General features: G+C 40.7%; 1 long non-coding RNA gene across 1 annotated transcript in view; it reads left to right on the forward strand.

Moving 5' to 3' along the window:
- The first annotated feature begins 93 nt into the window (after nt 1-93).
- Nucleotides 94-15,780, forward strand: part of LOC149916247 (uncharacterized) — a 39,307-nt gene continuing 23,620 nt past the window's right edge. The window contains exon 1 of the long non-coding RNA XR_016470324.1: nt 94-1,794. This is a non-coding gene — a long non-coding RNA (uncharacterized LOC149916247). The remainder of the gene's footprint in view (nt 1,795-15,780) is intronic.

Here is a 15,780-nt window from a genome sequence, read left to right on the forward strand (position 1 = left end):
CGGAATACACTGGACAAATCACCATCCTTTCTGTCAAAGCCCTCCTCGCTGTAGCACTGTGCTGCCTCTCAATTATTTAAAAGTTGCTTATTATTCCCACCTCACAGAAGATAACGCAGGTTATGAAGATTAATGCTTGAATGAGTAAATGGGCTGCGTGCATGACTAACTAAAAAGCTATATCTCTGAATTCAGAGCTGAGGGCTGTCAGTTTGTGCTTATCTTTTGTTGGAACATGCTCTCCGTAGACTAATGCTTGTGCAATTCTTGCCTGAAGTACAGATGGACCTTTTGTCTGAGACAGAGCCAGTCAGAAATCAGGAGGGCTCCTTTGGAAGCCTTTCTGGATGGAAAGTTTTGGAGTTTGAGGGGGTGTGGGAGGAAGGGAACATCTGTTACAAAAAACTTGCATAGTTTTGGTGTTGAGTAAAAAGTTGGTTTCATGCACATGAAAATGCCTTATTCAGGAGCAATTGAATGTGCTACCGCTGTGCTTTATAGAAGCTGTGCCTTAGGTTCTCATGCAGCACTTCCCTCTAGGTCAGGCTGAATGAGTAACCCACGTCTACCACCGTCCTCAGTGTCTGCTCCCTTAATAGTGCATCCTGTGGTGCTCTGCAGGACTTGAGTCACTGCAGCACAGGGAGGAATAAGGCACGCTGCTGGTGCAGGAGGATGTGGTTTCGTGCTGAACCGAGCCAAATCATTCTGATGCAGGCATGTCATACCGTTTGTTCTGCTGAACGTGTCTGTCTACAGGAAATGTTTACACATTTCCGAGTAAAAAGGTTGCTTTTGGAACTTACCTATTTATTCCTAAAGGAAAAAGTAATTATGAAAAGAAAAGAAAAAAAATTAATAAAGAGAACAATTAATGAAGAGTTTTGAGTTTGAGCTCCTACTCTTCCACAAGGGAGGAGTGTTGCTGAAGTCGACCTGCCTGGCAGCTCTTTGGAATTAGCAGCAGATTCACAGCACAAACCCCACAGCTCTTCTGTCATGAGGAACATGGGCCATTGTTGGGAGAGTGAGGAAAGGACAGAGTTCAGGTCCTACCTGTTTCTCAAGGAATGTTACCAATAAATGGGCAGGTAAAGGGAGGCCTGGACTATCCCAATTGCCATCACCGTCATCTCTGTCCCAGCATCCCAGGTGTTTCTGCTGCATTCCAGTACCCCCGTGTCCCTGTCCCACACAGCCCCTCAGCCCCCCAGACCCTCTCCTATCACCTCCTCACTGCTGCCTCCTCTTGTGCTGTCCACAGTCTGTCCCAGCTGCGCTGTCCTTGGAGCAGCAGTTGCCACAGAGCCTCCTATGGTCAAGAAGGGCCGGTGTAGCAAAGCCCTGTTCACAGGAATGGTGCCAGCTGGCACTCTCCAGGTTGTGGTGGCATCAGCTGGTGGCCATTTGGTGCCAGGAGGAGAGACCCCTCAGCTGAGTCGGGAGGTGTGATTGGCTGCCCTGCTCTGGCGGGCTCCGGGAGGAGGCCAATCAGGGAAGGCCTTACATGCTGCGCGCAACTTTCTGCTGTGGAGAAGACTTTGGGCGCCATGTTGGTTTGGAAGCCTCCTTTGTCCCAGAGGGCTATCTGGGGCAATATCCAGTGCTCCTTACAGCTCCTGTTCATCGCACAGCAGGTGGAGCACAGCTCACCACGAGCCAGGAGCCTGTGGTCAGAAGAAAGAGATGCTGCGTGGTGTGACAGCATGACCCGCTGGCAGCAGCAGGATGGTGAGGAGTAATGGCTGAACACAGCTGCTGGCAGAGGAAGTCCTACCTTTCTTCTTTTAGCAGGTTTGTAGCTTCAAACCTGATAGCTGCTCCTGTTACCTAGCAATGGTTGTCTTGTGAACTTGTTAGCCGCAGTGGGCTCTCTGGTACTTGTGCAGCGTTGTGGCAGAGCAGCTGCTGTGTGTGTGGAGCTGCGAGGCTGGCTGCGTGCTGAGGGCAGGCGGAGCAGGAGGTTTGTTTTTGTGAAAAGTTGCCCTTTTTTTTTTTGTTGTTGGATGAACTCTTTGGGTGTGCCTTCCCTTGTTTGGAAAAGAGCGATGTTGTGAAGGTTATTCACAACAGAAAGGCTTTTTAATCCGAGAAAAAACTTAGTCATGTTTGGAAGATGTGTGTAACCAGGGGGTGTGTGTTATTCCCTTGCTAAAGCAGGGCTGTGAATGAAAACGTGGCTCCGACTTGAGAATAGCTGTCCAGAAGAGAAAAAATTTCCCTTCTTGAACACTTGCTATGAAAGTCACTGTCTTGTGGTGGGTGCAGGAGCAGGGTGTGTTGTGTTTGTCATCTGGATGTGAAAATTCCAGCTGCTCAGTGGACTCACCTGCAGCTTTTAAGGGCAGGATTGCAAATGTTAGATGCTTCTGTGTGAAATAACAGCCTCTGTGCAAGTGGCAGTGGTGAGGAGTCCCTTTCGTAACACATTTCAGTCATTAGGTCAGTAGTGCAAAAAAGTCTTACAGAGAGTTACCAGCCAGTATACTCTGCCTGTTTATGATCTTTTTTTTTAAAAGTTTTTGTAAAGATAATGTATTTCCCCAGCCATATGTCCATTGTTATTGTGTACTGTGCATTTATAAGAGCAAGTGGAGAAGTGAATCCTAAATTCAGCTCTGCTGAATATCCTGCAGTTGCTGACTTGTTCTCACCAAGTGATCTGAAGTTTGAAATTCAGATTACCAAAAATTTAATAAACGTACACCTTATCTTCCTCTTTAATTTTCTTTATTTGATGGTCCTTGATGTGCTTTCAGCTGTCTTGTAGACTGATGTGAGATTTTTTCCCTCTATTATGGCACTACTTTTCTATATACTGAAATAATTCAGCTTGGACTTTGGACGAGCACATTTGTTTGGTTGTTATTTTGGGGGAGAGGGGGTTGTTGTTGTTGTTGTTTTAATTTGGTGTTTTCTTAATAAATTTTTGTTTAGCTACAAATGCATAGGAGCAAAATAATTTTATATCAAATCTGCCCTGTTCTGCCACTCCCCGAATAGCTTATTGTTTCAAATTACAGGAATTAGAAGCTCCGAAATGCTTTGTGAATTTAAACTAGCTTTATGGACTCTGTTAACAGAACTGTAAACAGAATATAAGAAAGGACCTATAAAAATGCAAGATTTACTTTAAATCAGCTCATACTTAATTTTGCATGGCCAAAAAATAAAAAAAAAAAAAAAAAAAAAAAAAGAAAATGAGCTATAGTAGATATTTTCTATAATGGTATAAGACCTATTCCAAGGATGCTATAGTATTGCATACTTATGAAGGAAGTGGCAATGAAAGTATGCAAAATTAGCGTGTGGGCAATTTGAAATGGGAATGTTACAAGTGGGAAAGATGAGGAATTTTTTCTGAGAAAAAATTTCCTATTCCCAAGATCAGGATAGTATTTAAGCATTTGACATTAGAGCAGCAGATATTTGATCAGCACATTTCCTGCGTGAGTTTACTCAAAAAAATTATTCTATTTTCAAATACTTTGGATCTAGCGAGTCCCTTGCAAGAAGTGTAAACCACTGGAGTCCTATGGACTGCAGGGAGTTTGTTGCTTTACACTGCCTCAGGAAGGTGTTCAGAAGACTGGGAAAAGTAAAAGGTTGTGTAGTCCCTTTTCCCATTTCAGTTTCTATACAGTAGTGATGAGATGAAAAGACCTAGTTTCATTTTATTTTGTCTGCATAAGCAGTTTCCTGAAAAAAGCAAAACAACACAAAGAAGCCCTAAAGAAACAGGGAGAAAAAAAAAAAAAAAAGACAGAACAGATTAAAATAGCAGATTTCTCTAGCTGTGTTCTTGTGATACCTGAATTCAATTCACTTGAATCCATGTGCATTCAGTTTTCCTGAAACTGCTTTTCCAGAATGTTCCATGTGACTTCCTCAGTAATTTGATGGCTTCTGTAGATGCACAGAAACTTCTTGATACTGTTTTCCTCCATTCCAAAACTAGAGAGGTACAGTCTTAATTAGTGATGGCACACAACATAGCAGAGGACATTACTGGTGTGGCAGAGATAATTAACAATTAGGAAAATAAACTATGAAGAAAAAATCACCTAAGAAGGATTTTGATTCTTTTAGAAGATTGGATAAAAAATACTTCTGTATTTTACTAAAGCAATTTGTTCTCCCTTGTGTACAGTGGGAAAAGTAGTATAATGTAGATGTAAATAGATTATAGAATTCAGCATAGTGTTTTTAATGTTTGTTTTTTATTTAGTGCTACAGTAAAAGACCTTTGTAGCCAGTATGTCTATCACTAGCAATGCAAGAGGTAGGAAAATGGGGTCTTAACTGGACTCACACTGGATTGAAGAAGTAACACTGCATAAAGTTTATCTATCTTCTAAGTGATAAAAACTGAGAAACAAAGGGAAGCACAGTTGTCCTTTTCTGCACTGTGGTGTGAAATAGTAGTCTAGATGTTACAGATGTTCAGCAGTGATGCTGCATGCATTTTAGTGGATTCCTTAGAACTCTTAGTGTGACTGTCCACATAATCATCACAGCCGCTGTACGTGCAAATTATGCCTGCACATTTCTAAGTGTCTGGACTGATTAGGGGCTGTAGGGTGGGGGCAGGGGCTTGAGGGCTTTGAATTAATTTGTTTGTATATATTTTCCTCTTGTGAGGAGAAAGGCTTGGGAGGAAAACCCAGTGAAATCATTGCTGCTTGTACAGGAAAATGTTTTATTCCAAAGCTTTTGTTTGGAGTCCAACATTAGTTCTTTTCCTTAATAACTTCCTCAGTTGTTACTTCTTAGATACCACTACACCACAGATATGTTTTGAAATGTGAGATACTTAATACCATTTTCCCCCCTTTATTAGCCTTTTTGATTCTCCATACAGGACTGGCAGTAGAACAAAGCAGGCCTTGCCTGTGACTTTTCCGGATAGATCTATAAAGTGGTGCACATGGACACCTCTGGCTTTTCTCTTCATAGCTCATTTCTCTCACCTCTGCACCTGGGAGCTGGCATCACTGCTGGAATCCAGGTGCCTCTTACTCACTCAGGGCTTATATACTTATGAGGTTCTGTGGCTTCTGGTAACTGCACTGGAAAGCCCTGGGGCAGAAGTAAAGCACTTCTTTGTGAGAAGCAAACTGAATGATAAAATGCAGTTTCTGCTTCAGCTGTCAGACATCAGATACACAGGTCGCAGATGACATCTGCTGCTGCTAAGCCCCTTTTTCCTACACAATTTCTGAGAGTTGTGACCAAGAAATATCATACCCGGGCCTGTGTGTGATTATTTCACTGCTTTTTTTTTCTTTTTCTTTTTTGTTTTGCAACCGTGAACCAGGCAAAAGGTATTTTCTAAAACAGCAGTCCTGTTGCTTGCGGTGTTGAGCAGGGTGTCCTAAAAATTGCTGAATATTCCAAGCAGGCCTATTCTGTAGTGCACTTGAGCTCCACAGTTCACGTGTGAGTGTGCCTTGGTTCTTTGCTACATACAGGCATGCCTTGCTGCTGTGTACAAACTCCTGAATTTGTGACCCACAAATAAGCATTCCTTGTTTTGCTTCTGAATTCCTTTTTCATCCTCCTTCCTTCATAAAGCTGCTTTCTGTCATGAATTACCAGAGAGCAATTCAATGAGGGCAAAGTTGTATGTGAGTGAATGAGTAATATGTAGTGGCCTGTGTTTCTGAGAAATCCAATCATAATAAAATAGCAGCAGTACCAGTAAAGGGCCTTTTAATTGTTAGTGCAAAAACTTAAGAACATTGGGAAATACAACGTTTGTGCCATGAAAACTTCATAGAATTAAAATGATGAAATCCAGTTCTCTGTCTGGCACATATCTAAAAGGAATCAGGTTTAAAAAAAAAAAAAAAAAAGCCCAAAAAACTTATTTCAAATCAAATATCAAATTGAATTATATTATTATATTATTACTAAGGGTCAGCACCCAGGGGAAGGTGAAAATGTAAAATCTTGAATTACTTGATTTTCAGTCTGCTCAGCAGGAGCCCGAGACTTGGTTCAGATTTTGCCACCAATAAAAGCAGTAAGTGATGAAGCTAGTAGTCATGCATTGAGAATGATCATTCCCATTGGAATATTGCATGTTGCCACTTCTGCTAAACATCTTTTCATTCAAAACCACAGAAAATTCTGGCAAATGTCACAAGGAAGCACTTGGATGAGTGAATTGATCTAGTAGTTTATTCAACAAATGTTGTGTAACATTTATTCATGTTTATGCTTGCAAGCTAGCAATTCATTGCAGGTGGAAATATTGCAAAATGCCCTGTTTGAAGCAGATTAATGTCAGATCAGCCTACTGAACTGGCCAATGCTCAAAAATTGGTGTTTTATTTTCATAAAATCATTATGAAGTGATCTGAGCTTTGGTACAGCTCTCAGGCAACTGGTATGTATGTCTGTGTTAGATTGCAAAATAAATTCAGGAGTAGAGGGGTCATGTTGTCTATTTTCTTTTCTCCAAATTGGGCTCCTGCAGGGAACAAAAGAAATTCTTTCATGTTCCACAATGAGTTGGTAAAATATCAATAGCTGTGCATCCCAGTGGAGCATGGGTGTGAAAATGGCTGCTTTCCTTGGCAAGCCATTCTTTATTATTTTATTTATTTCTCTTTGGTTTTATTTTTCCCTTTTGTTGAACTGTCTCATCTTAACCCATGAGGTTTCTCACCTCTGCCCTTCTAGTTCTGTCCCATTACTGCCAGGGGAAAGTGAGTGAGCAGCTGTGTGGGACTTAGCTGCCACCTGGGCTAATCAATAGCCCTTCTCCGGACTCTGTCTTCTGTGGGCAGTGCTCCATTTTGGCTGATCCAGCCCAGGGCATTCCTTGACTCCTGCTCTGATGTGGATTTCTTGGCAACAATGGGAGATTTGCCTGACTTGAGGTTTGGTTTTTGTTTTTTCCTTTGGCACTACTGTCAATTCTGCAGAGGAGATTTATGCAGCAGATAATCCTACTCACAAAAGCTCACAGGGTCTGAGAAGCTAAGCCAACCTTTCTTTCCCATCTGTGAATATGCGTTGCTTTGCTGCCCTGTATTACTGTAAACTGATTGATTGCATGCATTCACCTATGTTTTCACAAATGTACTAGCTTAAATGCAGTGTTCGTACAATTCCTTCTGAACAGAAGCTGTTTATGAAGTTGTGATCTGGTTTTCTTTCACTTTATTATTGTTTATTGCCCATGTTTGCTCTGAGTCCAGACTGCCAGTACCAGATCTGTCTCTGGTCTATGTGTCCAGCACCTCAGCCATTGTGCTGGCATCTCTTACCTTCGTGGCAGTGCTATAACTTCTCTACATCTTCACAACAACTTCGATACCTACTGTAGCTGAAATGCTAAGTCACAGCTTGCACAGTGATTGAGTGCTTGGTGGGAAGGCAGGACCAACCCAGGGGAGTTCAGGTGCATGCAATTCAATGCACCTGAGTGACTGGAATGGGTAAAGCTAGGATCTACCCCTTTCCAGACCTCAGTTAAAGGTTGGCAGTAGAAGTGAGGATATCTCACTGGAGATCACTGCCTTTCTGAAGCCTTCTAAAGGTAGGCAGTTTTTGTTCCTTTGTTTCTGTGTCCATGGATGTTGCATTCAGGCTTGTTTTCACTTGCTGTAGCCTAGTGTTGTGTCACCATGATGTTATTGCTGTACTTTCCATCATGTTATATATAGCATTATGTGGCATTACAGCATTATGCCTACCTGCGTCCTAAAGCCTGAATATCAGCCCTTCAGATGTCTACCATGTGGATTATTCTGACTGAGACAGGATGAGTTACCCCTCAAAGATTCATCTATTCCCAAACTAAATCTGTGTAGGAAGTTAGTGTTAACTAGAATGAGCCCAATATTCTAGGATGAGAATGGAGATGCTGTTGTGTATTTATGCATTTGCAGAAATGCCCAGGCATAGGGGACAGGTTTTGCTGACACCATTAAGTGGAACAAGCACAAGACACAGCTTTTAGACAGTTCTTTTGTGATGCTCAGTGGCAACAGCATTGTTTAAAATGATAGTATTCTCTCCTTTCCTGTCTGAGCCAGTTCCTGATGCAGAATGTCTACTGTATCTCTAAAGCAGAGAAGAGCAGTCATGGAAATAAATAATCAAAATACCAGGAGGCTCATTTGTAGTGTGAAATACAGAAATGTTGAATCTCAGTAAGCACTGTACAGAACCTAGAGATACTTCCAGGAAGCTCAAGAAGTGGGATGATGTGCATTTCCTGTGACATAGGAACATAAGCTGTACCACCTGGCCACAATGGAGCTGACCCACTAGTTTCCTTATCTCCCAATATGCCCCTTTGTAATCCTGTCAGTGCTGTTCATTTATTAGGGCAATGGGGCAGACAGATGTTTTTTAAAAATGGTTGCTTGTTTAGATACTTCTAATGTGGTTTTGACGATCTTAAACATTCACTTTGTAAATTCCTGGTTGTAAGTTTTTCCGTTTAACCTAACAATAGTTTAACTTGTTCTAAAGAAGGGATAAGTGCTACAATGAGCTATGGGACATCAGTTCACTTTAGGAGCACTGGAACTGTTTCTCTCCCTGGAATGAACATACTGAAGATGATTTCCTTGCTCACCTCATGGTCTGCATGCTATAAACGTCTGAAATCACATAGTATCCTTGAGGAAAGGCTTACCGCATCCAGTGATTATCCCAGGGGTTTAGGCTTAAATAGGCTTTGCCAGTGTCAGGGAATGACTTTTCACAGTAAAGCTTTGTCCTTGGAGTTACCTCACATGTTTTCAGCATTTGTCATTCAAGCTGATTGTGCTACCTTTAAGGAAGAGCCAGCCATTGCTGTAAGCCAGATTTACTGAAGAGTCTATTGGTGCAAATAGAATTGTAACATAAAGGGAAATCCTAGAACCTCTTTCCTTAAAGGATTAGTGTGATTGTTTCTCATAAACCTTTTTGCATACTGTCCTGTTTCTTATTCATCTGAAACCAATGCCACCTGGCATGTAAGTTTTCAAAGATTGCATCATATGATGACGTGTCTTTGAGAAAGAAAGGATCTGGACCTTGTGAGAAGATAGAGAAATCAGTGTTGTCACCATACAAATTTTGTTCAAGGAAAAATGAATAAATATCCTGAGCCAAAGTCCCAGAATCTCCTTGTGTAGTCTTTTTATTGGTTTTATTATTGTTTTGTTTGCTTGGTGGTGGTGGTTTTGCTAGGAACACAAGTTTATTCAATCATTTCATGGCTGTTTCATACTTAATAGGTTTTGAGCTTGTTCTGTGAGTTCACCCAAATTTGACAGCACAATTTAAAATCAAGTAATTGCAAAGATGTGCCTTGAACACAGGTGATTAGCTGGAAGATTGGCTGCTTTCTGTGCTGATAGGAAACCACAGCAGAATTTTCCTTAACACTCTAGACTAACATCCTAAGGAAATTATTTTTCTTTATTTGTGGTATATGTTGAACTGTCTGCTTATTTTGTTGCCAGTGGATGTTTCACACAATATAGTTTGCTGTTTAACAGTATTTATGTTTTGCTAGGGAATTCTTCTTGATGTGCAAATTGCAGCTTGTGTTATTAGTTAGTTTCTTAATTCATGCAATAGTTTCCATTTCCTGAATGTAACCGCCATCAGAAAGCACCAACAACATAGGGTTCTAATGCACTACTTGTTGCTGTAGGTTAATTGTGTAATCTGGAGTTTACTTTGAGGAAATGTTAAAGTTCCTGTTTGCTTGTTTAAGTTAGCTCTTCTGAGCATTTATTCTTCCTCTGAATCAACAATGCTCACTCAAGTATTCAAGGAAAGCAAACGTATGTGGGCTTAAATAGAACTAACTAGAGTATTTTTAGAATATAAATGCATATAGTTTTCTAAGTGTATTAGTTGATTTACTCTTAATCTAATTCTTATTTACTCGAGTAATGAAGCTCACATTTGTTTTTTGCATTCATTAGTTCTCAAGAATTAAAATGTGGTGGTAAATGTGGTCTGGCTAGATCAGCTAGGCGATTGGCTTCTGTTCTCTGCAGGTGAGTGGTGGAATACATTTGCTGGTGGGAATATTCATGGCCTGTCTGAGAAGCTTGATTTCCTTTGGTGGTTTGTGTATTTAAAAAATGTGAAAACCTTGGTGGGTGAGGAGATGAGTTCAGTGACGTTCAGCATACAACGTATGCATAAGTGTTGCTCTGAAAATAATGCCTCCTATTTTATTCTCTTGGCCCATGATGCCAGAGGCAGATGTTGGTGATATGGCAGTAGAGGTTGAACCTTCCCACCGATACTCCATTTATTTTACATCTGCTGTGCAACAAATGGCAGCGCAGGGGTGGTCTGACAAAATGGCGTCTGACATGGGAGTGTGGATGAAGCAGAAGTATGGAATTGAATTGCTCCAAGTGGGGAAAAAAATTACACCAATTGACATTCATGGGTACTTGCTGAACATTTATGGAGACCAACCAGTGGATTTGAGGCAGTGAGTAGTATGTTTTGACAGTGGTGACAGCGGTCACTTCCTCTGGTGCAGATTTTTAGGAGTGCAGCATGCAAGCTTTTGTTCATCTCTGTTGAAAATGCATAACTAATGGTGGTGTCTACGCTGAAAAACAGTGTTTTGTGGCTGAGAATTTGCTCTATTTAATAGTGTTGTTGTGCTCTCTGTATCTATGCAAAAAAAAAAAGGGGGGGGGGAGGCATTACTTTTGAAGCAATCTATGCATATATAAAACATGCTGATAATCACCTGCGTTTTGGTCAAGATCTTGTCTCTAAACTCCATCTGAGCAATGCTGGAACCAGAAGGGATGAAAGCTGGATTGTATATTAGCAACCACCTTAACTTTGTGTGCATTCTGCAAGTAGCTCTTCTGCAAATCCTTCCTTGCAATCTCTTGCCAAATGCCTGCAGTGGAACTCCAAAGTGTCTCTGCTGTTAGTTCTTTCTGTATCTGTTTGGAAAGATAGATTTTTTTTTCCATTAGTAACATTTGCACTTATTTGAGGGATTGTACTGTGCTTTACTAAATAATGTCTAGACACTGCAACAGTTGCTTGTCTAATTGATAGAATACCCACATCGGAGATAACTCTGTTTTTAGCCTTCCCACTTATCAGAGGATGGCTTACTGTCATGAACAGGGCCTGCAAGGCAGGTGCTAGCTAATTGCATGCGTTCATCTCAGCTGTCAGTGTTCTGCCCAGCTGAGCACATCAGGGCTCATCTGAACCATGACTGTGGTCAGCAACAGCCCAGAACAAGGGGTTGCTTGTCCCGCTGTGCTAACAACAAAACGCCACGGGGCAGTGCTGGCTGTTTAACTGTTCTTCATGATTTTGTGTAGCACAAATGCTGAACAAAGCACAGTGAATGAATGAGGTAATGCATTTTCCAAGAAATATAGGGAAAAGAAAATCATAATAAATCTCTTTAGTGAGTGGGATGTACTTTGGAGAACTAAGTAAGGCCATACACAGCCTCCTTTCTGGTGCCACCTTTCTGATAATTGTGTAGTTATTCCATAGTGAAGAACTGTACCGCAAAGTAAAGGAAACAACATTATAATATTCAGTTATTGAAGGTGTGCTTCTATCCTTCTTCCATAACTGCATAGTTTTACAGTTACACTGCTAAAGGCTGATGCTTGCAACAGCAATCTTGTACAGGCAAAGTAGGATGCAAGTTTAATTACCTCTTGCATTAATTAGTACACTGTCATGACAGCACTTGTTTGTAAATTAGAAACCCACATTTAATAACTCAGTTTTTATTTTCATGGCATGTGTTTTGAAAGTTGTAACTTGCAATACCTTTCAGAAATAGTACCATAAAGGCAGTTCAGCTTGTAGTGTGGCGGTGCTTAGCAAATGTTAGGAAATGTTTTGGTAAAAATATTAAATATGACAGTGCCATTGTTTGGGTAAAAGATTTTCATGTATGCTCACTCTGGTTGGAACTCTCAGTGCCAGGAAAGTGCAGATGGTACCTCTATATTTCAAAGCAAATGCATTAAGAGAGGGTTGATGCCCTAGTTTGTCATCAAACAACAGGTTTTCTTTGGGCTATGGGATTTCTCAGGGGAGAAACCCATCAGATCAGTAAGCAACAAGCGTGATGATGGTGAGGCAGCTAATAGCGGACCTTTAGTGAAAGGGCAGATCCTTTTGCATGGAGAAAACCACAGCTGAAGCCCATGACCAGTGTCTAGCAGCTGCTTGTCAAACAACAGAACATGGATGCCTTCAGAGTAGTCGAAGAGCTGAGCTGCATTCTCTGGTTTCTCTTTCTATGGGAATTTTGCCAATTGGCAGAGACAGCCTGCATCTGTTTTGATCAAGGAAGCAAAATAGATAAATAAATCTGGATTTCTCTTCTTTTCCTTCCTTCCTGTCTGCCATTTTCCACCAGGCGCTTGACTAAAATGGGACACTGTTTTACAGCTCTTCTGCATGTCACCTTGAGGCTTTTTGACACTACATGTCTGGCTTTGTTCCTTGGAGCTGTCCTCTTAGCAGTGTCCCTGGCTTGGAAAGGCAACTATAGTAGTAAGGGGCTCCCTGTTTGTATTCTTATGGTCCACCAAAGTCAATGGTATTTTTCTGAATTAGGACCTTGGCATCTCTCGCTCAAGCAGGATGTGAAGCCAGTGGCATATCTGCATTGCTCAGTTACAGCTCAGATACATCACATACACATTATATGCTGTTAGCAAGCATCCATAGAACAAAAATGTTAAAGAAGAAAAACGAGAAAATAAATTCAAATAACAAAAAAATACAAGGAAGAGAGAGAAGGAAGGCTAAAAAGTTGCAAAAACAACAGCAAAGAGTTGCTATGAGACGCTTAGTTAAGCACTCTCTTGAGTTTGGAGAACTCTGTTCTAGTGCTGATCTCTGAATTTCCCGCAGTAATCTTCAGGGGAATACATCATACATGTTACAGACTCTATTCCATCTTCTGTGGAGATTACTAGAAGGACTTTCTGCAAGCAGTGAGTGACACACAAACAACAAGCATTTTTAATGCATCCCAGAGGCTGGTGTGAACCATGGGGCAAGATAGAGAGTTCTAAAGGGGCCTTCTCTTTCTACCCTCCAACTCACTGCTTGTAACCCAAAGAATTACTTCTAATGTACGAAGTCCCCATTGTATTCTGCACACATACTGTTTGTATGTATTTCAAGAGATGTAATGTAGTAAATAAATGGCACAATTACAGACAAAGCCTATGGAATATTTCTCAGAGAGCATTTGAGCAATAAAATGTAACGCTGTTAACTGGCATGCTCCATGTTGTAAATAAGAAGTGCTTTGCTGCTCAGGAGAAGGAGGGCTGTTAAAACTTGGCTTGTAAATTTAGTGTAAGCAAATGCTATAGTTTACCTTGAAGGAATAATTTCACTACACAGTTTACGCAGTATGGAGAATAGGGAAGGTCTACAGTTTTGCATTCTGTTGCAAACTGCTACAAGTGTCTCTGCTCTGACTTCCTGCCATCCTAGAGTAGGCTTGCCATATACTCTTCCTTCATTCTCCAATACATTTTTATCTGTATGCTCCTGCCCTTTCTGCCTTAACTCTGTTTAATTAAGGCATGATATGTATTTAGAGATGCATATTTCCAGCAAGCTATTGTAAAATCCAAGCTCTAGGGACAGAAGGGCACTTCTAGCACAATGGAGGTTTTCACGTTCCTTTCTATCTATCTGTTGTATAGGACAGCCACAAATAACCCACTAACATGATGAGACTGTTTATTTAATTCTGGAATCAAGATTTTGAGAAACCATTTCAGTAGTATCAAGGATACATCTAACACTCCTGAGTATCTTCTTTCTCCACCATGGCATATGATTAAGTGTTTGCAGGTCTTCACGACAATGATGAGTTAACATATGATGAATAAACATTTGTACTACATTTAGGTCTTTCTCAGCTCTTTCAAGTTATGCTGTTATACAGAACTGTGGTCTCTTAAGAAATTACTTTTTTTCTTTAGCTGCATTTAACTAATATATTTCTGTCTAATAGAGTTAACCAATATATTACTTTACATTATTGCTCTACCTGAAAAGGTGCTGGGCTTTTTTGGACAGATTTTGGCTCTTAGCTTAAATCTAAGTACTGCAAGGGCTGTTTCCAGCAGGAAGCATGGGACGTCTGATGCTGGAAGTAGTGCACTGCTGGTGGTCCCTGGGGGCTGTGGGAAAGTCCAACCTGCTACAGATGTCATTGTTAAAATGATTAAGAGACACTGGGGTTTTCCAGTTCAGCAGGTGCTAAGGTACAGGTTGAAACAGGAGAGAAGGCAATGGAAAAGGTTTGTCTCATGAGCAGCTGAGTGTGACTGTGATGGGTGTGGAGGACGAGAAGGAAGGGGTAAAAGCCTTTTTGGACTTCTGGTTATCTCCAATGAGAACTGAGGTGTTTGGCAAGGGCTCAGAAATGCAGATACCTTTGATTTCATCCACCTCCTGGGCATTGCCCTTCACTTAGCTCTCAATGAGAGAAAAATGATCACCTCTTAGAGCAACAGAAGGGGAAGTTATGAGTTCTTGTTGCCATGGTACCTCCTCTGAGTATTTAGGAAGCAAACAGTACGATGTTGAGATAAGTGAAGAACTGAGTTGTGGTGAGGGGCAAAGCTTACCATCCCCTGGTAGATGCTTGCTGTTTCTCTACAAAATCATATGGATCACCATGTAGTCTTGAGTTGTTTTTTTGAAGATATTTCCTAGAAATTACAATTCAGTAATGATAACCTGCTCAGCCCTTGCTCTTGCAGTAGATGTGTATTTATGAAGAGCTTCAGGGTGTGGTGTCCTGTGTGTGTTCCTTTGCAATCAATCATGTGTAACAGCTACCTAACAGTGTAACTAACACCTAACAGTGATAGTAACACAGAGTAAAGCAAATAACTGTTTCTGATGCAAGCAGAGAACAGATCACTAAGCTCATCAGCTTGTATGTCTTTTTGAATGTTTTTCCCAGGGTTGAGAAAGTGCTTCGTCAAAGATCATTGTCGTTCAGATAAATATAGGCATTTACAGGGATGAGGTTGAAATGAGCCAGCTTATCTGGAAGACTGACTAGACTCCTTAAGGCCACGTCAAAAAGCTATACTTGATGCCCTTTGCTAAAAGGACACTATTTTGCATTGTACAGGGCCTGCATCCCTGTTCCTTCAGGAAGCCTGCAAATTAGGCCTATATAATTGGATCTTTATTCTATGCTTGTATGTAGGTAAAAGTTCAAAAATACCAAAATAATTTACTTTCATTTTTCAAAAGTGACATAAGTTCCTGGGACTTTGACTGAGATGTAGGTGTTTTAGCGCTTTTCACAAACTCAGACCCTCAAGTTGTTAGTTATTTTGCAAAATTGCCTATTCTAGACTAATTTTAATGAGGGTTAATAAAGAATTGTACTTCTGTTGCACATTATTTGTTTGAGAAAAAGGAGTTGGCCACAATTGATGTTTCAAAGTCCACACATAAACTTAACAACTTAAAGTTAAGAAGTTGCTCATTTAGAGCAACTTTTGGTGACTGAACTGCTGTACAGCATTGCTGGAAATACCAGGAGAGTGGAGCATAGCATAACACTTTTGTTTTTCTTCCTAAGGCGTTGTTCTGCCCAAATATTCTGCATATTTGTATACCTATAATACATGAAAGTACCTACAATGTTTCTGTGAACCAGCAACTTGAGGCTGAGGATTTTCTGAATTTTTTTTTTCTTCTACCACACTCTTAGCCCCAGATGATAGAAAGGGTGAGTCTGTATTACAA

Source organism: Phasianus colchicus, chromosome 12, assembly GCF_987193195.1.
Source record: "Phasianus colchicus chromosome 12, bPhaCol1.hap1.1, whole genome shotgun sequence".
NCBI classification, from domain to species: Eukaryota; Metazoa; Chordata; class Aves; order Galliformes; family Phasianidae; genus Phasianus; species Phasianus colchicus.